Source organism: Aquarana catesbeiana, linkage group LG05 (genome assembly GCF_042186555.1).
Source record: "Aquarana catesbeiana isolate 2022-GZ linkage group LG05, ASM4218655v1, whole genome shotgun sequence".
Lineage (NCBI taxonomy): Eukaryota > Metazoa > Chordata > Amphibia > Anura > Ranidae > Aquarana > Aquarana catesbeiana.
The window spans coordinates 528,055,517-528,081,103 of record NC_133328.1 but is presented as its reverse complement, the minus strand read 5'-3'; the positions used below and the strand labels follow the sequence as shown (position 1 = coordinate 528,081,103).

Here is a 25,587-nt window from a genome sequence, read left to right as displayed (position 1 = left end):
ATCACTATACTGTTTGGATACCTCCTTAATCTGTTTTTGTTCATTTATTGTATACATATTATTATATGCATGATATGGTTTCATTCTATGCATGTATATATATTTTCTTTATAACAGATATATAACGTTGTTCACCGGTTTTCTGTGTTCCGGTTAATCTGCCTGTTAGTTGCATTGTCAACTCTTGCCACTATGGGGCAAGGGCCATGTTTCTCTTTCTATATCTTGTATTGGTTGTTTATAGCATTAGCTGTAATATTTATATTTCTAAACATTTATCACATGCCAGCCGACGTTTAAGGTGTTGACTGCTTTAATACCCGGCACACTAAGCCGCCCAGATTTGGCAATGCGTTGTGACTCTCCATGGTGGCTATAGCTGCTTTTCACTGCAGCTGGCTGCCATCTTGCCACTCCGCCGGACATGCGCTGTCCGCCGGTGAGGCCTGTGTGTCAGTGGGCCCTGGGTGCACTTCCTCGTTCCACCGCGCTGACGTCACGCATGCGCGGTTGGGATGGGGGCATGCATTCAGGGCTCAGGAAGCCTATGTGGACGCGCTCCTGATTCCTCCCTCCATCCCAGGCACAGCTGATAATTATTGGCTGTGTCTGCTATTGGTGGGAGTTGATTATATATAGGCATGCCTGTGTGACATGGCTGACATCCACCTGAGGGTTTGGATGCCAGGATGTGTCTCCACGTTGCTGCCTTTTATGCACCAGGTACAATTGATTTTTTGCTACTCCACAGAGACAGTTCCTTGATGTTGAAGCTTTGATGGCTATATAATTACAACATCATATATATGCACGCACAAACTTAAAATTGCTTTCTATCTTGGTCATCAATAACGTTGCTTCTATGGAGGACTATAATTATTGATATACTTTAATAACACTAAGGCCTAATCACATGTTTTATTACCATTCAGTGAGCTATCCATACAGGTTAGCTGTACACTCTATACACGTTCCAAACATGTTTTTATGGTTGGATAATATTATAATTTACTTATACTACGGATTTACATCTTTTTTAATCTGTCTTAATAATCCTTTATGTTATTGTTAATGATGGCCCAACAATCAATACAGTCCCCCAGTACTACAGTGAAAATGAATAAAATCAAGAAACACCGCGCTTGCTCTGTCAAAGCAGCTCACACACAAAAAGGAAATTTGTAAGGAATATGGATATAAATAGTGTAGCGCTAATATTGAACAGAATCTCAAAAAGCATAATATCCAACTATGACCACCATAGATCTAACAAGTACTACCATAGAGGTTTCAGATGAATGTATATTCACCTCTAAGGAAATCTAAAAACCAATAAAAGCTCAGATTCCAATGGTGATGTCTGTACATTCCATAGCTAAATCAAATGGGACAGTAGGCAGAAAAACAACAAAGAGAATATATATATGGCCATTTGATTCATAACTCTATATATTCTAAATGGTACTGGAAAGAGTCTCTATAAGTGTCTAATTTATATAGAAGCTGTAGAAGTCCAAAATGGGTGATGATATCCCCACGTCACATAGAATAAAAAGAGATGGTAGACACTGATGGAGGCTTACCGGAACCGTTGGACTCACAGAGATATATATCCCTTGAGTCAGAAAAGCTTGTGTTGCCACCGGGCAATGTAGTGAGATGTCACGCTAGACCAATACGGAATCCGGATGCTGTGTCCAAAGCTCCTATCAGACTTCTTCCGTGCTTGACCAAATTTCGTAGTGGCTCATAGAAAGTAAAAAAGGGGGCCACATAGTGTAATACCGTTTAAAAGAAATAAAATTTATTGTGGTAGAAAACTTACATGTTCCATGATAAAAAAGCGCTTGAATTAAAATTAATGGCAGGCAGTGGAGTCTCCCGACGCGTTTCGTCTCATTAGACTTCCTCTGGGGTACTCTACCACTGCTGCCATACTTACTTATATACCCACCAAGACCCCCTTTGATGAGAATCCGGCATGTGCCCCTTGTTTACTCGCACTTCCGGGTGTCGCCAAAATGGCGGCCCCGCGTGCGTTCCAAGCCTCTTTCTGATGGCTTCTATGCGTTCCAATCATCTCTTGTGGGGAAATGGGGAACCAAAATGTCAATTTGTTGTTAAAATATTAAATCATATGAACAATAAATGCCGCCGGTGCTGGAAAAAAGTAGGAAATAGTACTCTATTATGGAGAAAGACAACCGGATCACCATCCGGAAGTGGTTAAAGCCGGATGCCCACTCGTCATGACACGTTCGAATTCTGCTTCCGCCCATATGAAGCGCAAGCTAGACGGCCGTTCGCCGTATGCGTGTCACGCCTCAGTGTGGCGGACGGCGTGGCGCGATGTCGTCATTGACAGTCCGCTCCTCAACGCATGCGTACCACGTCTCAATATGACGGAGAACGCAATGTCGTCATTGGCGGTACCCTTTAACAACACGCGTACCATTTGTATATTGGTGTTCTATTTATAGAATGCATGATATGTATTTAAGGTGATAACAAAAAATTTGTGCAATAGAGGCAGGATAATTTGGGCTACATAGGAAACAACTCAGATGATTTTCCATCCCTAGAAACAGTAATGTAAAAAAGGAGAGGAAGGGTGGGAAGGGGATGGGGGGAGGGGATGGGGAGCAGGGAGAACAGGGAAAGGGAAGGGGAAGGGGAAGTCTGGGTACCGACCCTCCTCAAGGGGTGGGATTTTAAGGGAAAATTGGCTGAGTTGTGTAGGTGAACATAATAAGCAATCAGCTAAAACAACTATATTTATTGAAAAACAATATAAAAAAGTGTATACAATACATAAGTAGACATATAATTAGTTATCCAGTAGTGACATCAACGATTAATGCGTGACTAGAGCCAACATGTTTCGCAAAATGGGAATTCGCTTCATCAGGGCTAGACACGATGCAATTAATGCATTTACACTGTGTGAACAAGAAATTGTCTTAGATCATAAAGTAACTTAACATCTCTTAACAAATACCAAAAATGACATACAATCGCTCACCTACTATAATTGCAGGACTAAGTTAAAATCACCATTCAATAGACAGCAACTGCGCAGCCGGCCGGTATGAAATGTCACTGGGTGCCAGATCCCAGAAAACAGTGCCTGTAGGAGAATTGGGCCATGCATTCAGGGGGTTAAACGCAGGAACCGCTGCTGAAAATTCAGAATAGTATATCTATCAGAAAACACCACGGGTGATTGGTAAGTCAAGCTATACTACCAATGGTTAATAATTACCAGATTGGTTATACAAAGAATCAATCAAAAATATCAAAAATATACATGGTGCCTTATATTGTATATGAAATAATATCGCTAATGCAGGGGCCCAGCGCAGCGTTACCTTTGGACTTAAGTGTACGTATAAATATACATATCCCCACAGGGCAAGGCAAGCAATACATGACAGCTAGCTAAAAAGTCAAGAGCAAACAAAATAAGTGTATCCCCCAGTGTACAACCGGATAACCGGTGCGATAATAAAAGAATATAATATCTAAGACGAATAAACTCACCATTGGAAGTAAGAAGGCGAGGGGGGAAGCCAGAACTAATGCCCGCAAGAATGTTTGAATGATGGAGTATACGGGCGTCCGCCCGTTCAGGATGGATGGCCGCAAGATGTGTCTAACAGACAGCATCAGCGCCTCCATCTTTAAATGCTATGGACCTACCGGAAGCAATAAGGTCAAGATGACCTCCGGCATTGCTTCCGGTCCGGGTGTCCCTGCCATGGTGCGCGCGCACCCTGCAGAGAGAACGCGAGTGCGTTCCACCTAGAATGGTGCGCGCGCATTGCCGACAGCGCGCAAATGGCGTCATGGGCAGCTGGGGGTGGAATGAAGAAAGGCTCCACCCCCTAGGCAGGGACATCCGAATCCTCCCACACAAATGCCAACATACCCGGCCAATTGCGGAGGTGCCAAGGAATGGTGCAGAACAACAAAAGAAAAATAACAAATAATGAAAAATAAAAAATATATACATGTCGGTCAATAGGACCGAATATCTTACAGTGGTCATGTAAATATACTTTAACAATGACAGAACAGCAGAAAAACAGAAAAGTAGGAGGATTTATTGTTAACTGCATGGAAAAAAGATTTTTGTTAAAGAGATATCACCCATACAGGTTTTGGTCAGTTTATTGTGCAGTTATGTCATATAAGGGAGATAGTGATAGGTAGTGGACCTGACTGATAAGGAGTCATTTAGAAAATCTTAATTACGATAGTAAAGTAAACCTAAAGTAATTATTTCTGAGCTCCAAGAGTGGATAGTTATATATTCCATAGATATATATAGTGTTATATATCTAGGGGGCAAGTACGGGTAAGTACCAGCTTTATTGTACCAACAAATGACAAAACAGTGGAGCAGAAATGAATGTCACATTCATAGTTCCAGTTGGAGTTTAGTCAGGTGAAAATTATTAACACAAAATCTCACAATAAAAAATATATGAACATGCTCGGTCTTGGTATGGGTGTATGAAATTATAAGAAGGGGTTGAATGTGAGTGCCGTGTTGAGGCCAGGTGGACTGGTTGCCCGTTGATTATATATCCACCTGGCCTCACGCTGCAGAATCGTTTTGTCCACATTCCCACCCCTCTCTGACTCAGGTATGACCTCTAAGGCAAAGAACGACACAAAATTAGGGTCGTAGCTATGTCGGAGGCCCACATGTTTACAGATGGGTGTATACAGTAACCCTGCATCCAAATAGTACAAATGGTCCTGTATTCTTTTAGCGAATGGGCGCTTAGTTTTCCCTATATAGAAGGCACCACAGCGGCACATGGCTAGATATACAATGCCCGCTGTGGTGCAATCAGCGTATCCTTTAGGTTTGTGAAGGCCTCCTCTCGGGAGGGGACAACTCCGGCCCTCCCTAATCCATGGGCAAAATTGACATTGTCCACACCTAAACGTGCCACTACCACCCTCTGCTCCTGCCGGTGGTCTTGAGGATTGTAGATGGCTATGGACGATCGCATCTCTAATGGAACGTGGTCTCCTATAAGTAATTTGTGGCACGCTAGCCACGTATTTCGAGATGACCGGGTCCTCAGATAGGAAATGCCAGTTGTTGCCAATGAGGCTCCGTATCTCCTGTTGTTGTGATGTAAAAGTAGTAATTAATTTAGTGGTGGGGTGTGAATCTTTCACCTTCTGTTTGAAAATGAGAGATTCACGTGAGTTGAGTTTGGCCCTTTGATAGGCTCTTTTAAGAACTTTTTTGCTGTACCCTCGTTTGAGTAGACGATCATATAGGGCCTGCGCCTCTCGCTCAAAGTCCTCGTCTCTAGTGCAATTTCGTCGGGTTCGGAGGTACTGACTGTAGGGTATGCTATTGATTAAAGTGCGGGGGTGGGAGCTAGTAAAATGCAGAATAGTATTACCCGCCGTCTCCTTTCTATATAGTGTAGTAAAAATAGAGCCATCATCTCTGAGGACCAGGCGTAGGTCCAGAAATGAAATAGTCGTTGTATCACATTGCATAGTAAACTTAAGATTGAACTTATTGTGTGAAAGGAGTTCCATAAAGCTTCTAAGTAGCTCCATTGTCCCCGTCCATATGAGGAGGACATCGTCGATGTACCTCCGCCACAAGAGAATATGGCAGAGGTACATCGCCGTCCCCTCATCCGAAAAAAGATGGCGTTCCCAACCCCCCAGGTACAGGTTGGCATACGATGGGGCACACGAAGTCCCCATCGCTACCCCCTGTACCTGGAGGTAGGTCACGCCATCAAAAAGAAAAATATTATTGGTAAGTATGTGTTCCAACAGCTCCAATACAAATTGGCACATATCCCAGCTGTCCGTGTCTCGTTCCTTGAGAAATTCGGCAACCGTTGCAACCCCCAACTTATGTGGTATACTTGAATAGAGGGCTTCTATATCAATGGCTACCAGGATCGTACCTGAGGGTACCGTGAGACCCTCAAGGATCTTTAGTAGTTCCAACGTGTCCTTGAGGTAGGATGGTAAACTTGTGACGTGTGGGCGCATATAGTCATCCACAAACTGGCTCGCAGTCTCTGTGTGGCTTCCTATTCCCGAGACGATTGGACGTCCAGGGGGCTTAGATAGATTCTTGTGGACCTTGGGCAATGAATAAAAGGTCGGTGTTATCGGCCATTTAACCTCGAGGAACTCACGTGTATCTCCATCAATCAGGCCTTGGGAAAATGCTCGATTAATGATAGACACATAGTAAGATCTAGCTTCATTCAGTTTCTGGGGTTCAATCTGCTGGTACCATTCATGATTCTCAAGGATGTTTAAGCACATTGTGATATAATTTTCTTTATTCATCACCACCACGTTCCCTCCTTTATCCGACGGTTTAATCACTAGTTCATCTCTTCTCATTAAGTTTGCCAAAGCCAATCGTTGTGCTGACGACAGATTCCTAGACTTGGATTCTGCAAAATGTATAGTTTCTATTTGTTTTGTGGTCTGTTTCAGGAAGGCCCATACAGCTGGGCATGTCTGGAGGTTTGGGAATTTTTTGGATTTGTTTTTGTATTTTGATGGTCTTATAGGTATTTTGGGGCCTATTTCCTCATCCTCCGACGAGGAACTTTCCGAGTTCCCGTATCCCTCATTTTCATCCAGCAGTTGAATTAGTGTTTTCAGAGCCCTAAAATCTTGTACCTTGAATCCCTTAAATGGGTCTTCCTCTTTATTTAGCATTCTGCCTTTATCGGTATCAAATATGTACTTATATGTAAGATTTCTAGCGAACATATGTAGATCTTTTACAAGAGTGAATTTGTCAATTTGTTGTGAAGGGCAAAAACTGAGTCCTAGCCTAAGAACGTCCCTCTCAGTTAATGTGAGTTGGTATGAGGATAGATTGATAATATCTAGTCCCGTCCCAATGTTGGCTGTTTTATCACAAACGAGTCCATCTTTCCGCTGCGTTGGGCCACTGGGGTGGCCGGGGGGTTGGGGGCGTTCCCTAAAGGGACTACGCCCGAATTGAGTTGTTTCCTATGTAGCCCAAATTATCCTGCCTCTATTGCACATATTCTAATTAGGTGAAGAACCTGTATTTGCTGGATAGGGACTACTATGGGACTGTTTTTTATTCATACTGTAATTTGATTTTTGATTGCTTACTGTTTGTTTATTTGTATAATTTTGTACTGCATGGTATACCTTCTTGTCTTCTCACTTCTTCCCCGTTAGGGACTTCTTCTTTTCGCTGTTCTTCTTTTATCTATACGAATCTGACCCAGGTAACCCTTTGGGTGTATATCACAGCCCGACCTTTTCAAAAAAGTACTTACTACTTAGTACCTTTCTATGATGTCCCAATTTCTGGGAACTAACTGGGATCAGTTCCTGGATAACATACAAAGCACATGCATTCCCCACACACAAATAGAGGTCAATCTAGATGTTTATTTCCTTAAATTGAAAAGACTAATGGAGAAAAAATCTAATCTTGGATGGCATATTCGCTTTTTTGACCGGTACCTGGGTGAGAGAATCTGTCCCCAGGGATTGAGAATCCAGATATTCCCCTCCTTTGAGGTGACCGATCCCCAATTCAAAGAGGAATGGGAACAGAACTTGAATAGCTGTTCCGCAGACCTCATTAAAATGCTCAAAAAGAAATATAGCATAGAGCTAAGTGATCTTGATAAGGAAATTGAGGTATTAAAAACAAACGGACACCAAATCGCATTAAATGCTGATTTTCAAAGAAGGGAAAATGAACTGATGCAATATCTAGAAAATTACAATAAAGATATAGTTATGAAAAAGGAAAATAAGCTTTACAAAGATAAACTTGCTTTCTCAGGAGGATATGCATATCGATGGCCCAGAGGCCATCACAACAGACAAGGAAAATTTCCTCGATCAAATAATAACCACAATTACAAAAATATGAAAACATCATATAAATCTGACTCAGATGCCTCAATATCATCATCTTCCGTCTCATCTTACAAACAACCACCTAAAACGACACGGGGCTCACATGGTAGGGGACGATTACCGAAACGAGGCAATAGCCACGAACATCAAAACAATGGAGGGTCACAGAAAAGACGGATGATGTCCCCCCGTAAACATCCCCCGAGCAATCAATATCAAGATCAAGCAGAGGGGGCCCCGGACATATCGGGTCTAGGAACTAATATACTACTACCCCTGCCGGATAATACGGGAGCAGACTCCCAACGGGAACTGGGAGCCGTACCCAAAACCTCCCAGGGCCGTAATATCAATTCGGGCGTAGTCCCTTTAGGGAACGCCCCCAACCCCCCGGCCACCCCAGTGGCCCAACGCAGCGGAAAGATGGACTCGTTTGTGATAAAACAGCCAACATTGGGACGGGACTAGATATTATCAATCTATCCTCATACCAACTCACATTAACTGAGAGGGACGTTCTTAGGCTAGGACTCAGTTTTTGCCCTTCACAACAAATTGACAAATTCACTCTTGTAAAAGATCTACATATGTTCGCTAGAAATCTTACATATAAGTACATATTTGATACCGATAAAGGCAGAATGCTAAATAAAGAGGAAGACCCATTTAAGGGATTCAAGGTACAAGATTTTAGGGCTCTGAAAACACTAATTCAACTGCTGGATGAAAATGAGGGATACGGGAACTCGGAAAGTTCCTCGTCGGAGGATGAGGAAATAGGCCCCAAAATACCTATAAGACCATCAAAATACAAAAACAAATCCAAAAAATTCCCAAACCTCCAGACATGCCCAGCTGTATGGGCCTTCCTGAAACAGACCACAAAACAAATAGAAACTATACATTTTGCAGAATCCAAGTCTAGGAATCTGTCGTCAGCACAACGATTGGCTTTGGCAAACTTAATGAGAAGAGATGAACTAGTGATTAAACCGTCGGATAAAGGAGGGAACGTGGTGGTGATGAATAAAGAAAATTATATCACAATGTGCTTAAACATCCTTGAGAATCATGAATGGTACCAGCAGATTGAACCCCAGAAACTGAATGAAGCTAGATCTTACTATGTGTCTATCATTAATCGAGCATTTTCCCAAGGCCTGATTGATGGAGATACACGTGAGTTCCTCGAGGTTAAATGGCCGATAACACCGACCTTTTATTCATTGCCCAAGGTCCACAAGAATCTATCTAAGCCCCCTGGACGTCCAATCGTCTCGGGAATAGGAAGCCACACAGAGACTGCGAGCCAGTTTGTGGATGACTATATGCGCCCACACGTCACAAGTTTACCATCCTACCTCAAGGACACGTTGGAACTACTAAAGATCCTTGAGGGTCTCACGGTACCCTCAGGTACGATCCTGGTAGCCATTGATATAGAAGCCCTCTATTCAAGTATACCACATAAGTTGGGGGTTGCAACGGTTGCCGAATTTCTCAAGGAACGAGACACGGACAGCTGGGATATGTGCCAATTTGTATTGGAGCTGTTGGAACACATACTTACCAATAATATTTTTCTTTTTGATGGCGTGACCTACCTCCAGGTACAGGGGGTAGCGATGGGGACTTCGTGTGCCCCATCGTATGCCAACCTGTACCTGGGGGGTTGGGAACGCCATCTTTTTTCGGATGAGGGGACGGCGATGTACCTCTGCCATATTCTCTTGTGGCGGAGGTACATCGACGATGTCCTCCTCATATGGACGGGGACAATGGAGCTACTTAGAAGCTTTATGGAACTCCTTTCACACAATAAGTTCAATCTTAAGTTTACTATGCAATGTGATACAACGACTATTTCATTTCTGGACCTACGCCTGGTCCTCAGAGATGATGGCTCTATTTTTACTACACTATATAGAAAGGAGACGGCGGGTAATACTATTCTGCATTTTACTAGCTCCCACCCCCGCACTTTAATCAATAGCATACCCTACAGTCAGTACCTCCGAACCCGACGAAATTGCACTAGAGACGAGGACTTTGAGCGAGAGGCGCAGGCCCTATATGATCGTCTACTCAAACGAGGGTACAGCAAAAAAGTTCTTAAAAGAGCCTATCAAAGGGCCAAACTCAACTCACGTGAATCTCTCATTTTCAAACAGAAGGTGAAAGATTCACACCCCACCACTAAATTAATTACTACTTTTACATCACAACAACAGGAGATACGGAGCCTCATTGGCAACAACTGGCATTTCCTATCTGAGGACCCGGTCATCTCGAAATACGTGGCTAGCGTGCCACAAATTACTTATAGGAGACCACGTTCCATTAGAGATGCGATCGTCCATAGCCATCTACAATCCTCAAGACCACCGGCAGGAGCAGAGGGTGGTAGTGGCACGTTTAGGTGTGGACAATGTCAATTTTGCCCATGGATTAGGGAGGGCCGGAGTTGTCCCCTCCCGAGAGGAGGCCTTCACAAACCTAAAGGATACGCTGATTGCACCACAGCGGGCATTGTATATCTAGCCATGTGCCGCTGTGGTGCCTTCTATATAGGGAAAACTAAGCGCCCATTCGCTAAAAGAATACAGGACCATTTGTACTATTTGGATGCAGGGTTACTGTATACACCCATCTGTAAACATGTGGGCCTCCGACATAGCTACGACCCTAATTTTGTGTCGTTCTTTGCCTTAGAGGTCATACCTGAGTCAGAGAGGGGTGGGAATGTGGACAAAACGATTCTGCAGCGTGAGGCCAGGTGGATATATAATCAACGGGCAACCAGTCCACCTGGCCTCAACACGGCACTCACATTCAACCCCTTCTTATAATTTCATACACCCATACCAAGACCGAGCATGTTCATATATTTTTTATTGTGAGATTTTGTGTTAATAATTTTCACCTGACTAAACTCCAACTGGAACTATGAATGTGACATTCATTTCTGCTCCACTGTTTTGTCATTTGTTGGTACAATAAAGCTGGTACTTACCCGTACTTGCCCCCTAGATATATAACACTATATATATCTATGGAATATATAACTATCCACTCTTGGAGCTCAGAAATAATTACTTTAGGTTTACTTTACTATCGTAATTAAGATTTTCTAAATGACTCCTTATCAGTCAGGTCCACTACCTATCACTATCTCCCTTATATGACATAACTGCACAATAAACTGACCAAAACCTGTATGGGTGATATCTCTTTAACAAAAATCTTTTTTCCATGCAGTTAACAATAAATCCTCCTACTTTTCTGTTTTTCTGCTGTTCTGTCATTGTTAAAGTATATTTACATGACCACTGTAAGATATTCGGTCCTATTGACCGACATGTATATATTTTTTATTTTTCATTATTTGTTATTTTTCTTTTGTTGTTCTGCACCATTCCTTGGCACCTCCGCAATTGGCCGGGTATGTTGGCATTTGTGTGGGAGGATTCGGATGTCCCTGCCTAGGGGGTGGAGCCTTTCTTCATTCCACCCCCAGCTGCCCATGACGCCATTTGCGCGCTGTCGGCAATGCGCGCGCACCATTCTAGGTGGAACGCACTCGCGTTCTCTCTGCAGGGTGCGCGCGCACCATGGCAGGGACACCCGGACCGGAAGCAATGCCGGAGGTCATCTTGACCTTATTGCTTCCGGTAGGTCCATAGCATTTAAAGATGGAGGCGCTGATGCTGTCTGTTAGACACATCTTGCGGCCATCCATCCTGAACGGGCGGACGCCCGTATACTCCATCATTCAAACATTCTTGCGGGCATTAGTTCTGGCTTCCCCCCTCGCCTTCTTACTTCCAATGGTGAGTTTATTCGTCTTAGATATTATATTCTTTTATTATCGCACCGGTTATCCGGTTGTACACTGGGGGATACACTTATTTTGTTTGCTCTTGACTTTTTAGCTAGCTGTCATGTATTGCTTGCCTTGCCCTGTGGGGATATGTATATTTATACGTACACTTAAGTCCAAAGGTAACGCTGCGCTGGGCCCCTGCATTAGCGATATTATTTCATATACAATATAAGGCACCATGTATATTTTTGATATTTTTGATTGATTCTTTGTATAACCAATCTGGTAATTATTAACCATTGGTAGTATAGCTTGACTTACCAATCACCCGTGGTGTTTTCTGATAGATATACTATTCTGAATTTTCAGCAGCGGTTCCTGCGTTTAACCCCCTGAATGCATGGCCCAATTCTCCTACAGGCACTGTTTTCTGGGATCTGGCACCCAGTGACATTTCATACCGGCCGGCTGCGCAGTTGCTGTCTATTGAATGGTGATTTTAACTTAGTCCTGCAATTATAGTAGGTGAGCGATTGTATGTCATTTTTGGTATTTGTTAAGAGATGTTAAGTTACTTTATGATCTAAGACAATTTCTTGTTCACACAGTGTAAATGCATTAATTGCATCGTGTCTAGCCCTGATGAAGCGAATTCCCATTTTGCGAAACATGTTGGCTCTAGTCACGCATTAATCGTTGATGTCACTACTGGATAACTAATTATATGTCTACTTATGTATTGTATACACTTTTTTATATTGTTTTTCAATAAATATAGTTGTTTTAGCTGATTGCTTATTATGTTCACCTACACAACTCAGCCAATTTTCCCTTAAAATCCCACCCCTTGAGGAGGGTCGGTACCCAGACTTCCCCTTCCCCTTCCCTTTCCCTGTTCTCCCTGCTCCCCATCCCCTCCCCCCATCCCCTTCCCACCCTTCCTCTCCTTTTTTAACAAAAAATTTGTGTTAAATCAAAAAAAGGGTTTTTTTGCTATAGGACTAATCCTAATCTAGCATAAAGGTGTGGCTATCGAAATAAAAGTGCAAAAAGAAAAAGAAAGAATTTGATAATGAAATCATACACTAACAAATGGTAATGTGTCAACATTATCCAAAACAGATGTATACGATATACCTAAATGTGTACACTACGTTGAAATATCAATAACATCAGCCCCGTGGATGCGATTGATATGTGCGATGTGAATTAAGAGAAGTGGGCTAAGATTTTCAAACAATAGAATGATGTTATACATAAAACATCTCCCCGACTCTTGTTTAATTTAATTTATAGGTCATAAATAAGGGTGTGTGAATGAGCCATGTGCAATGTGAACTAAGGGAGGGATTTGGGGCCAGTGGACTAATGTTAAATATGCAACCATCTCCCAGATTTATAAGTCTTAAATATGTGAATGTAGCAATCCTGTAAATTGTGAGAACACAGAAAAAAAGGGGGGGGGGGGGGTTATAGGCCCAGGACGGATTCTCAGTAGGGGGTCCATATTACACAATTAATTACACCTAAGAATTATAAAATATACATCCAAAAAGAATATATTTCGTGTGAATTATACACCCAAAAGTATTTGTACATAAATATAGATAATCGTACATGTAGCATATGATCATCAACTCACACGTATTAACAAACCTTGAAGTTAATTAATATTTCAAAAAATAAATAGAATATAAGCCATTCCCTATCATCTAGAATATAATCTAATTGGAGCTTCCCTATCCTCTAAAATATAATCTAATTGGAACTTCATTGTGATGTAGCATCTCTGTATACATGCATACCACATCAAAGAGGTATAGAAGCAGTTAGGCATTTTTTAAACCAAGAACAATCCCTAGCATCTTTTCAGAGTGATTATGTGATAGAACTCCTAGAGTTCGCAACGGGACACAACTACTTTTGGTTTAATCACCTCTACTATCTTCAACAACGCGGTGTAGCCATGGGAGCAAAGTTTGCTCCAAGCCTTGCGAACCTCTTTATGGCCAAGTGGGAGGAGGATGTCGTCTATGCCCACCACACCACATCATTGGTGTTGTGGGCAAGATATATAGACGACATCCTCCTCCTATGGAGTGGCACCTTTGAAACTCTAGCCAACTTTTTTGAGGATCTGAATGCGAATAACAGAGGGATCTCCCTTACCTATGAAGCCAGCAAAACGGGGATACATTTTTTAGATTTAGAGATCAAAATTGTAGACGGTCAATTTAAGTTTAATACCTACTTTAAGTCAACAGACCGGAACAGTTTTATCCCCAGAGACAGTTGTCATCACAGCTCCTGGCTCAACGCAGTGCCTCGGAGCCAATTTTTAAGGCTTCGTAGGAATTGTACTGATGTGGATACGTTTATCTCACAAGCTGAAGTCTTAAAACAGAGATTCTTAGATAAAGGGTACAACCAAGCAGATCTTGATACCGAGCTTCGGAGAGTGACCAACATAGATAGAAACACTCTTCTATTAACTAAACACGAAAGAGACCCAGATAACACTTATAAATGGGCATTGTCAACTACATACTCAATACAACATAAACAGCTCAAGAGTATCATAAGAAAACATTGGGGAGTACTGAAACAGGACAATGTCTTGGGAAAAATATTGCCAGAACAAGCCAGGATCATCTTTAGAGGAGCACCATCCCTACAGGGACGAGTAGCACCCAACATTATTAATCCTCCATCACGTCCTTCTTTCTTTCACGACTGGACGGGGTTTTACCCCTGCAAAAAGTGTGTTGTGTGTCGACACAACATACCAATAAAAAGAAAATTAACTGAATTTGTGTCGACAACCACAGGGAAGAGGTATACTGTTAAACCTTTTTGCACATGCAACACTAGATATGTCGTGTACTTAATTGTTTGCCCATGTGGCAAACAATATGTAGGTCGTACAACTAGGACCTTTACGAAAAGAGTGAGTGAACACATCAGCCTCATCAAAAGTCGAGACTCAAAACATAGTGTCCCGAGACACTATAAAGAGGTTCATAATAGTGACCCCACCGGCTCACTATTTATGATAATCGATAAATATACCCCCCCATGGAGAGGTGGGGCGTTAACTAGAGGCGTTTCTCGTTTAGAAACGTTCTGGATCCATGAGTTACAGTCTTTACATCCAAGGGGTATGAATGTGGATCTAGACAACAACGCCTTTATCAATGAGTCGTAGAATGAACACGACTATATCTAGCTCTGGATGCAAGGCCAGTCACAATGAAGTTCCAATTAGATTATATTTTAGAGGATAGGGAAGCTCCAATTAGATTATATTCTAGATGATAGGGAATGGCTTATATTCTATTTATTTTTTGAAATATTAATTAACTTCAAGGTTTGTTAATACGTGTGAGTTGATGATCATATACTACATGTACGATTATCTATATTTATGTACAAATACTTTTGGGTGTATAATTCACACGAAATATATTCTTTTTGGATGTATATTTTATAATTCTTGGGTGTAATTAATTGTGTAATATGGACCCCCTACTGAGAATCCGTCCTGGGCCTATAACCCTCCCTCCCCCCCCCTTTTTTTCTGTGTTCTCACAATTTACAGGATTGCTACATTCACATATTTAAGACTTATAAATCTGGGAGATGGTTGCATATTTAACATTAGTCCATTGGCCCCAAATCCCTCCCTTAGTTCACATTGCACATGGCTCATTCACACACCCTTATTTATGACCTATAAATTAAATTAAACAAGAGTCGGGGAGATGTTTTATGTATAACATCATTCCATTGTTTGAAAATCTTAGCCCACTTCTCTTAATTCACATCGCACATATCAATCGCATCCACGGGGCTGATGTTATTGATATTTCAACGTAGTGTACACATTTAGGTATATCGTATACATCTGTTTTGGATAATGTTGACACATTACCATTTGTTAGTGTATGATTTCATTATCAAATTCTTTCTTTTTCTTTTTGCACTTTTATTTCGATGGCCACACCTTTATGCTAGATTAGGATTAGTCCTATAGCAAAAAAACCCTTTTTTTGATTTAACACAAATTTTTTGTTATCACCTTAAATACATATCATGCATTCTATAAATAGAACACCACTATACAAATGGTACGCGTGTTGTTAAAGGGTACCGCCAATGACGACATTGCGTTCTCCGTCATATTGAGACGTGGTACGCATGCGTTGAGGAGCGGACTGCCAATGACGACATCGCGCCACGCCGTCCGCCACACTGAGGCGTGACACGCATACGGCGAACGGCCGTCTAGCTTGCGCTTCATATGGGCGGAAGCAGAGTTCGAACGTGTCATGATGAGTGGGCATCCGGCTTTAACCACTTCCGGATGGTGATCCGGTTGTCTTTCTCCATAATAGAGTACTATTTCCTACTTTTTTCCAGCACCGGCGGCATTTATTGTTCATATGATTTAATATTTTAACAACAAATTGACATTTTGGTTCCCCATTTCCCCACAAGAGATGATTGGAACGCATAGAAGCCATCAGAAAGAGGCTTGGAACGCACGCGGGGCCGCCATTTTGGCGACACCCAGAAGTGCGAGTAAACAAGGGGCACATGCCGGATTCTCATCAAAGGGGGTCTTGGTGGGTATATAAGTAAGTATGGCAGCGGTGGTAGAGTACCCCAGAGGAAGTCTAATGAGACGAAACGCGTCGGGAGACTCCACTGCCTGCCATTAATTTTAATTCAAGCGCTTTTTTATCATGGAACATGTAAGTTTTCTACCACAATAAATTTTATTTCTTTTAAACGGTATTACACTATGTGGCCCCCTTTTTTACTTTCTATGAGCCACTACGAAATTTGGTCAAGCACGGAAGAAGTCTGATAGGAGCTTTGGACACAGCATCCGGATTCCGTATTGGTCTAGCGTGACATCTCACTACATTGCCCGGTGGCAACACAAGCTTTTCTGACTCAAGGGATATATATCTCTGTGAGTCCAACGGTTCCGGTAAGCCTCCATCAGTGTCTACCATCTCTTTTTATTCTATGTGACGTGGGGATATCATCACCCATTTTGGACTTCTACAGCTTCTATATAAATTAGACACTTATAGAGACTCTTTCCAGTACCATTTAGAATATATAGAGTTATGAATCAAATGGCCATATATATATTCTCTTTGTTGTTTTTCTGCCTATTGTCCCATTTGATTTAGCTATGGAATGTACAGACATCACCATTGGAATCTGAGCTTTTATTAGTTTTTAGATTTCCTTAGAGGTGAATATACATTCATCTGAAACCTCTATGGTAGTACTTGTTAGATCTATGGTGGTCATAGTTGGATATTATGCTTTTTGAGATTCTGTTCAATATTAGTGCTACACTATTTATATCCACAGTCCCCCAGTACTATAAAATCATATTGATACACCTTGTGTATATGTGTATACATGTACACATAAGTGCTTGTTTGTCATGCATTTACTATCTTTGTGTGATACCAACCTTACAGTGTTTTTTCTCATCTTCAACAATTGTCTTTCATTGTTGAGTGCTGGTAGGACATATATGTATACACAGTATCTTGTGTATTTTATATACATGTGTTTACATTCTTGCATCATTTTTATATTATTTGAGTAATAATTTTGCATGTGTTTTTTTTGCACAGCCCTTGCAAATTCCTTTATAGGAATGATGCAGGCTTTGTTACTCAATTTGTCCTTTACTATAATTTATTATAATTCATTACTTTTTAATTACAGGGCTGCGCCCCTCATTGGCTTCAGTACTCTCATGTTAAGTTCGGCTGTTTTCAATCTGCAAATTGATGGTATATCTTAATATGTTGCGAAAGGCAAACTATCTTCACAGGCAGTTTTCTGGAGACACATTTCTGGTTATGTTTCTTGTTTTTAATAGCTTGATTGGAATCTTTCGCCCATGGTATCTCCACCCAATATGTGAGTCCATACATTGTTCATCATTGTTGCAATATATGTTTATAAACAATGATGTTTATCATATCATATTTTGTATAGTTTGTATTTTGAGCCTTTGTTATTACTATATTTTAGATGTATGATTGACCCTCTGATTAACATCCCTGAAGAAGGAGACACAGATACTTTGAGACGCGTCGGGTGAATCACAATCTCAGAGTCAATCATTGTGGTCATTTTGTATTTAGCATACAGCTATTATAACCGTTCCAATAGATGTTGTTGTTTTTATTGTGCTTAATAAAAATATATACCTTAGGCATAATTATGCCAATGCCTTTAAAGTCCACCTAGGGGATTTTCCTTGTTGTCATGCTACAAACCTAAACATAAATAAGAGACAGCAAAAGAAAATACAATAATGCACATAAAAATAAGTCCTAAATAAAGTCCAAAATGTCACACACATGAAGTATGAAGTGACTAAGTAAAAGTCCCATACACAGTCCAATTTAAATTTATAAGCAATCTTGATCTAGTAAATAGTTAACAGAGGATCCCACAGATAAAAATGTACAGGAAGGAGAGGAGCTAAGGGGTGTGTGGGGGTTATAGAAAGCACAACCCCCTCCCGGCTCCTGGCTCTCTCCTCCTCTCTGCTGCTGTCACTAATGTAGGGACAGAATTTGTACTAGGAGAAAGGGGGATTTGCTAGGTGGGGGATTTGGGAATGTGCTAAGTGGGGGATTTGGGAGCGGGTGTGGGGGGGTGTGCTTGGAGGGGGGATTTGAATGGGGGTTGTGCGAGGAGGGGGAATTGGGGGGGGGGATTTGTAAGTTTACAACCTACAGACCACTGATCTCTGCCTCGCAGAGTACATTTTGGGGCTTGCTCACACCAGGTGCAGTGCAGCAACAGGTGTGAAATTACGTCTTTTCCCATACCGTAAAAAATGCGCTGCCTTTTGCAGAGGTGTAAATTTAATGACATCCTGGCACATCTAGCAAATGTGCATGAATGAATGAATGAATGAAGAATTTGTATAGCGCTACAATGCGAACTGAATTGCTTCAAGGCGCTTGATCTGTCCTGAGTTGTCCTGCTTCTTAGAAGAGGTGAGTCTTGAGTTTTTTTCTGAAGGCCCGATGGTTTTCTTCCATGCGGATGTTAGTGGGTAGAGCATAAGCTCAAACGAGCAGGGCCCTCTGATGCCTCTTGTATTGAATTGTATTGTACTTGTACTGTCTGCCTTAATGTTGTAAAGTGCTGCGTAAACTGTCGGCGCTATATAAATCCTGTATAATAATAATAATAGAGCATTCCATAGCTGTGGTCCTTGGACTGCGAATCTTCATTCTCCCTTTGATTTGTACCTGGACTTGGGAACGAGGAGGAGGTTTTGGTTCGTTGATCGTAGACTGCGATTAGGAGTGTAGTGTTTTATTTTCTTGCATAGGTATCGCGGAGCGTTTCCTTGTGTGCATTTGTGGGTGAGGCAGAGGGTCTTGAATGTGATCCGATCCTTTACGGTTAGCCAGTATTGGCTCCTCAGTGATGCGGAGATGGATTCCCAAGGTTTTTTCCCATTACTAGTCCTGCTGCCGTGTTTTGGATGACTTGTAAGCGAGCAATCTGGTATTTAGGTAGTCCTATGTAGAGGAAGTTTGCGAAGTCAAGTAGGGAATTGATGATTGTTCCGACTACTGCTGCTTTGTCCTCTTCTGGAATGAACGGGATGAGTCAACGTAGTAGGCGGAGAAGATGGTGAGAGCCACTGACTACTGAACCTATTTGTGCATCCATCGACATCTCTGCGTCAAAGATGACTCCAAGACTTTTGCCTTTGGTGCTTGGGGAGATGGTCTGTCCAAGGATGGTGGGTAATGTCCATGGGGTCTTAGTTTTTGTATTACGGTTTGCGTGGCCATACACTTGCACCTGCTAAAACGCATGGTACCATAATACTATGTCTTTTGGTGCTGCGCAATTTTAAAAATCATGCCGGCACACTTTTCATATGCATAGAGCAGCTCATTAAAAAATGTAACGGAACGTGCAAAAAAGTATGTGCGATTGGATGCACCTCCTGGTGTGATCTAATCCAAGCGTGGGCCCGACGAAGGGGCCCTGCGTGGCTCTGAAACTTTGCCATATGTGTACCATGTGAAAAAGCTTTGGTCCCTTCTGAGGAATCCTTGGTGTGATGATGACATTTATGACATTTTTCCTGGTGTGAACGAGCACTCAGACTGCTGTGCCCCAGAATTGTGCAAAATTATAAAGGGTGCCTTGACTGAACACAGATTGAAAAACACTGGTCTACTTGATTAAAATCTGGGCAATAAATACACTTCATCCTGGACATAACAGCCAGTAATTTTCCATCTGGCTCAGTTAACTTGTAAATCTACTTTTACCAAGCCAGGTGGTGAATGCAGGGCCACTCATGGCCGGAAATTTTGTGGATTCTTTACAGCATGGGAAGAGTACAAATCTAAGCTATAGCATGGCCACATGGACGTGCAATGGGCCTCGTTTGAGGCCCACTGTATATTTTACGTTGACCATCACTGATATACAGCAGATACTACTTTCTTGGATATCACAACTGAAGTTCAATTACATAACTATCTCTAATCCCCCTTTCCAGAATTTCATGAGGCTTGTTTACTGAAGAAGTTGAGAAGATTCACACAATAGCTTATGTAGATTAACTTCAGTTATCCAACAATGTGAAAAGAAAATGTCTGTTTAGTTATTAGACATTGCCGAAAAATGTGTTAGTTTTCGTTTCATTCATTTTGTTTTTTTTGGAAATTTTTAAATTCGAAATTAAGAAAGGAAAATCTGAAAATCCAAAAATTCTAAATAATAACTAACTAATAATAACTATTAAATTATAGGTATTGGTATTTTCTTTTCAAATTTGGCTGTTAGTGAACGTAACAAATACAAATTTATCTGAAGTTACAAATTATTTGAAACAAATGGAACGGAAAAAAATAATAATAATATATTTTTTATTAATATTACTGTTATTTATTATTAATTTGTTACATTCCATTCATTTAAATACGCCATTCGTTATTACGGATAATTTCGTTACGTTCACTAACAGCCAAATTTTAAAGGAAATTCCAATACCTATAATTTAAGTTAAGTTATTATTAGTAAGTTATTATTTCGGATTTTCATTCCTATTTTTGGATTTCCCAATATTCTGAAAAATTCAGAAATTTGGATATTTCCGAATTGCACATGTCTATTACTTATTTCATCTGCACAGGATTGGATAATTGAAGTAAATAGTCACACTATTTATAGGCAATCAGCCCAAATGTGCATTTCTTAAGGAAATCCTGTTCCCTATGGATGGAGAAATGATAATTTCAGGGCTGCAAGCTCGTGGACAAGACTCAATGTGCACACCAACTGAATAGAATTTTCAAATGCATTTTTGGTTCTCAACTCTTTTTATTCAAAAAGACTTTACAGATGAAAATACACATAACTGATCATCACATATTGTATTTTGTATAGTTGCCTAACAAATGTAGGTCATCAGCATTTGAACTTCATTTCTAATTTTCTAATTACGCGTTTCTGCAGGGTGGATTGCATTTGAGTCAAATGCATTGGTCATATCCCATCCATTGACAAAACCTACATTTAGGTCAGTGAAAATGATTTCCATTATGGAATAATGAATAGAAGCATGAAAATCGCTCATGGTTTCAAAGTTTTGTTTCATTTCACCTGTATTCTCAGTCTTAATGATAACTTTGGTTTGTGGACTTCTAAGAAAGAGGCGTTCAATAGCACCTCATATATTAAGCAGCCGTCTAATAAAGTGATAAATAGGATATGCTCTAAAATGTACCCCTATATTTAGTACAATCACAGTACGCTGATCGCCTCTAATTAGGTCAATTTCTCGAGAAATAGTACGCTCCTCCTTCCAGGACTGATATGAGGTAGTGATGAATGGATAGGTGTACCTTTTCCAGGTTATCTTCATATTCCTTTTCAGGTCCAAATGGAAAATCTGACGTGCCCAATTGTCTTCATAAAGGTGGAATTGTGTCAATGCTGAGGAAAGAAAATCATTTAAATTGAGGGCATGCACATAATTAAGTTACCTTTGTACTATGTTAATAAGTATGTCTAAACACCATAAGGAGCTATAGGCATTAGCAGCGCTAAACTCTTGTATCAATCTCAGAAAGATATTGATCTTAAACACATAACAATAAATGAAAAACCAGCACAATGTCCTTATTATAAACAAAAATAGAGAAGTCTCTGTAGAGTAATCAGCTGCAATAAAATAACTAACAGTGCATGGGGGAGAGTTGAAAAATAGTAATTATAATTAATTCTTCAGAATCTTCATCCCTTCACCAAACCACGTGGGACACCGCTCCCTTAAGATTTTACACTCACCAAAAATAAGGTGAAAATAAGCCTTAAACTCCACAAATGTACGGGCTTCCTCCTCTGGTCATCGAGTCATGGTACGGACTACCTCTTTAGCTTCTAATGTAATTCCACCAGTATTAGATTGTGATGTCCGCGGGGATACCCGCGATCGTCTCACAGATAAGAAGAACGGGGAAATGCTAATGTAAACAAGCATTTCCCCATTCTGCCTAGTGACAGGACACTGATCACCGCTCCCTGTAATCGGGAGTGGTGATCAGTGCCATGTCACACATCGCCCATCACCCCCACAGTTAGAATCACTCCCTAGGACACACTTAACCCCTGCAGCGCCCCCTCCTGGTTAACCCCTTTACTGCCAGTCACATTTACACAGTAATCAGTGCATTTTTAATCGCACTGATCGCTGTATAAATGTGAATTGTCCCAAAATAGCACCAAAAATGTCAGATGTGTCCGCCATAATGTCGCAGTCACGATAAAAATCGCTGATCGCTGCCATTACTAGTAAAAAAAATGTATTAATAAAAATGCCATGAATCTATCCCCTATTTTGTAGAAACTTTTGCGCAAACCAAACAATATACGCTTATTGCAATTTTTTTACCAAAAATATGTAAAAGAATACGTATCGGCCTAAACTGAGGAAAAAAAAAGTTTTTTTTATATATTTTTGGGTGATATTTATTATAGCAAAAAGTAAAAAATAATGCGTTTTTTTTCAAAATTGTCGCTCTTTTTTTGTTTATAGCGCAAAATATAGAAACCGCAGAGGTGAAAAAATACCACCAAAAGAAAGCTCTATTTGTGAGGAAAAAAGGATGCCAATTTTGTTTGGGAGCCACGTTGCACGACCGTGCAATTGTCAGTTAAAGCGTCGCAGTTCCGAATCGTAAAACTGCTCTGGTCTTTGGCCAGCCAAATGCTCCAGGGCTGAAGGGGTTAAGGCTTATTTTCACCTGATTTCTGGTGAGTGTAAAATCTTAAGGGAGCGGTGTCCCACGTGGTGTGGTGAAGGGATGAAGATTCTGAGGAATCAATTATAATTACTATTTTTCAACACTCCTCCACACACCGTTGGTTATTTTGTTGCAGCTGATTACTCTACAGAGATTTCTCTATCCTTGTTTATAACAAGGACATTGTGCTGGTTTTTCATTTATTGTTATTTTTTTAAAGCCCAGGTTCACACTGAGCTGCGGGAATGAAGCCGTGCGAGTTCAGCTGATTTCAGCTGCGATTTCAGAGACATTTGTGCAGATGTCAATGTAAATCGCAGCACGAAATCGCAAAAAGTAGTACAGAAACAATTTTTTTGAAATCGGTGCAGCGTCGCACCAATTAGGACGGTGCCATTGATGGCAATTGCTGCCAATTTGACATGCGATTTGACATGTTAAATCGCATGTCAAAACTTACCAGTGTGAACCAGGGCTAAGATCAATATCTTTCTGGGATTGATACAAGAGTTTAGGGCTGCTAATGCCTATACCTCCTTATGGTGTGTAGACATACTAGTTATTTACTGATTCATTTAATAGCAGCAGCTGAAGGGTCTGTGATCTGTTAACAACCCGGGTGTTGTTAAAGTGGAGTTCCACCCACTTTTACAACTCTTCAGCATCCTTCACCAAACTGTGCACTGTAAACAAATTGGATATTTTTTAATTTTTTTTCTCAGCACCTACTGTATATCTGCTGTATTCATTTTTCCCTTCCTCCTCCCTGGCCGCAGCCAATCGCATCATTTCCTGTTTGAAATGCCTTCTGGGAAGGGGCGGCAACTTCCTCTGAAACTGCCGTTGTTATGGAAACCTGACCTGAAACCTATTACACTGCTTGTGCTGCACTCAGCATGTGCGAGATCTGCAAGGATGAGAGCCAGGAAGAAATACAGTCTGGCTTCAGATGCCCACACTTAAGATGGCCACGGCATGCTGTAAGTTTATAAAACAACAAACTACTGCTATAAACTAACAAAACAGACCTTAGTTTACAGACTAACTTTACTAGAATACATAAAGCTTGTGTATTATAGGGGTATTTTTATTTAAAAATTATAATTTCGGACGGAACACCACTTTAACCTTTGGACCTTGCCGGCACACTCAATCACATGTGCGGCCAGGTAGCCGCATTCCGCCCAATCCAGGGGATGGATTTTGCGGCTCCTGGTTTGGGCCTGGGTCTCTCCCCTTAGTTGAGCGTTGTGCACTACCTCGTTGTCTGTTTTACCATCCTTAGGCTGTTTCCATCTGCCTTGCACAGCGCCTTTAGCGCTGGTACCGAGGTTGAGCCACTAGGGGGAGCTCCTAGTCCTGTTACCTTCAGGACTGCGCTCCTCCCGCACATCCGCATCCTTGGTAGCTGGCTTCTGGCCACTGCGCATGCGCGGTTCAGTGCAGGTGCACGCGCAGCCCAGCCTGGCCGAGTCAGGTGATGCACTAGCTGCACACCTGATTGGGGCGTGTATTTAAGGCTAAGAGATTAGCCTACTACCACGCCACTCTTGCAGATGACGCTCCGGTTTCTGGGCGCTATCCACACTACCGCTAATTGCCTGGTAAGACTCTTTATGGCTATATCTTTGGCTACGGTATACTTAATCTTGGTGGTTACACCCCGTGCATTGGAGCTTACTGGTTACAATGAGTTATGTTCTCTCCTCTAGAGACGGTTGTCGTTTGGCTGCTGCTAGGCTGCTTATGCTTGTAACTTTAAAATCCCAATACATCCCTGCCGGTGACGCTCCTCTGGGTGATGGGATAGTGGGGTCACAGCTTGTGACTTTGTCCAGAAGATTCGTTGGGCCTACATTGCCTCTCACAAGGTGAGATTTTGATATATACACATTTATATGGCTCTGGTGTATCTCTTGGATTGGCTTCCTATCATTATTATTACTTTTTCTGTATATATGTGTCCATATATACACAGAGCATATCTTACTATGTCTTACCATATATATGTCTATACTCCCTAGAATTGACGTCATTGGTTATCCTATTCAGCTTGGCTATTCGGAAGTTGTTTATGGCAACACACACTTCCCAGCTATTTGTAGTTTTAATTTCTCTTAGAGGTAGGCTCAATCGCATTTGTCTTTGTACCACCATCAATCCCTCTATTCCCCCATGGTCTGTCTACCTCCTTACTTTGTCTCCTTCCCCTTCCCCTGTTCCCCCCTTCTTTCCCCCCCCTTTTCCTCCCCCCCTCCCCTTTTCCCATTTTCCTCCCTCCTTTTTCCCTCCCCCCCTCCCCCCTTTCCCTCCCCTTCCACCTTCCCCCCTCCCCCTTTTTTCCCCCCTTTTTTCCCACCCCCCTTTTTCCCCTCCCCTATCTTCCCTTTCTTCCTTGTCTTTCTTTCTCTCTTTGTTTTTATGACACATGGAGTGTTTCCACAAGTTTACTATGATTGTTTATAACTTTCCCTGGGCAGCCAGGACTTTCTATTATATTGCATTCCC

General features: G+C 41.4%; 1 protein-coding gene, 1 long non-coding RNA gene and 1 pseudogene across 2 annotated transcripts in view; 1 reads left to right on the top strand and 2 right to left on the bottom strand.

The window, feature by feature from the left end:
• The first annotated feature begins 660 nt into the window (after positions 1-660).
• LOC141145223 (uncharacterized) lies at positions 661-24,053 on the top strand. Its single transcript, XR_012244529.1, has 3 exons — positions 661-723; positions 17,504-17,701; positions 23,856-24,053. It is a non-coding gene; the product is annotated as an uncharacterized lncRNA (long non-coding RNA).
• Positions 21,155-22,023, bottom strand: LOC141145738 (NXPE family member 2-like; annotated as a pseudogene).
• LOC141145221 (NXPE family member 4-like) overlaps positions 21,632-25,587 on the bottom strand; it is a 114,294-nt gene continuing 110,338 nt past the window's right edge. Inside the window, exon 8 of the mRNA XM_073631724.1 lies at positions 21,632-21,769. The gene's annotated coding sequence lies outside the window, so the exon portion shown is untranslated. The remainder of the gene's footprint in view (positions 21,770-25,587) is intronic.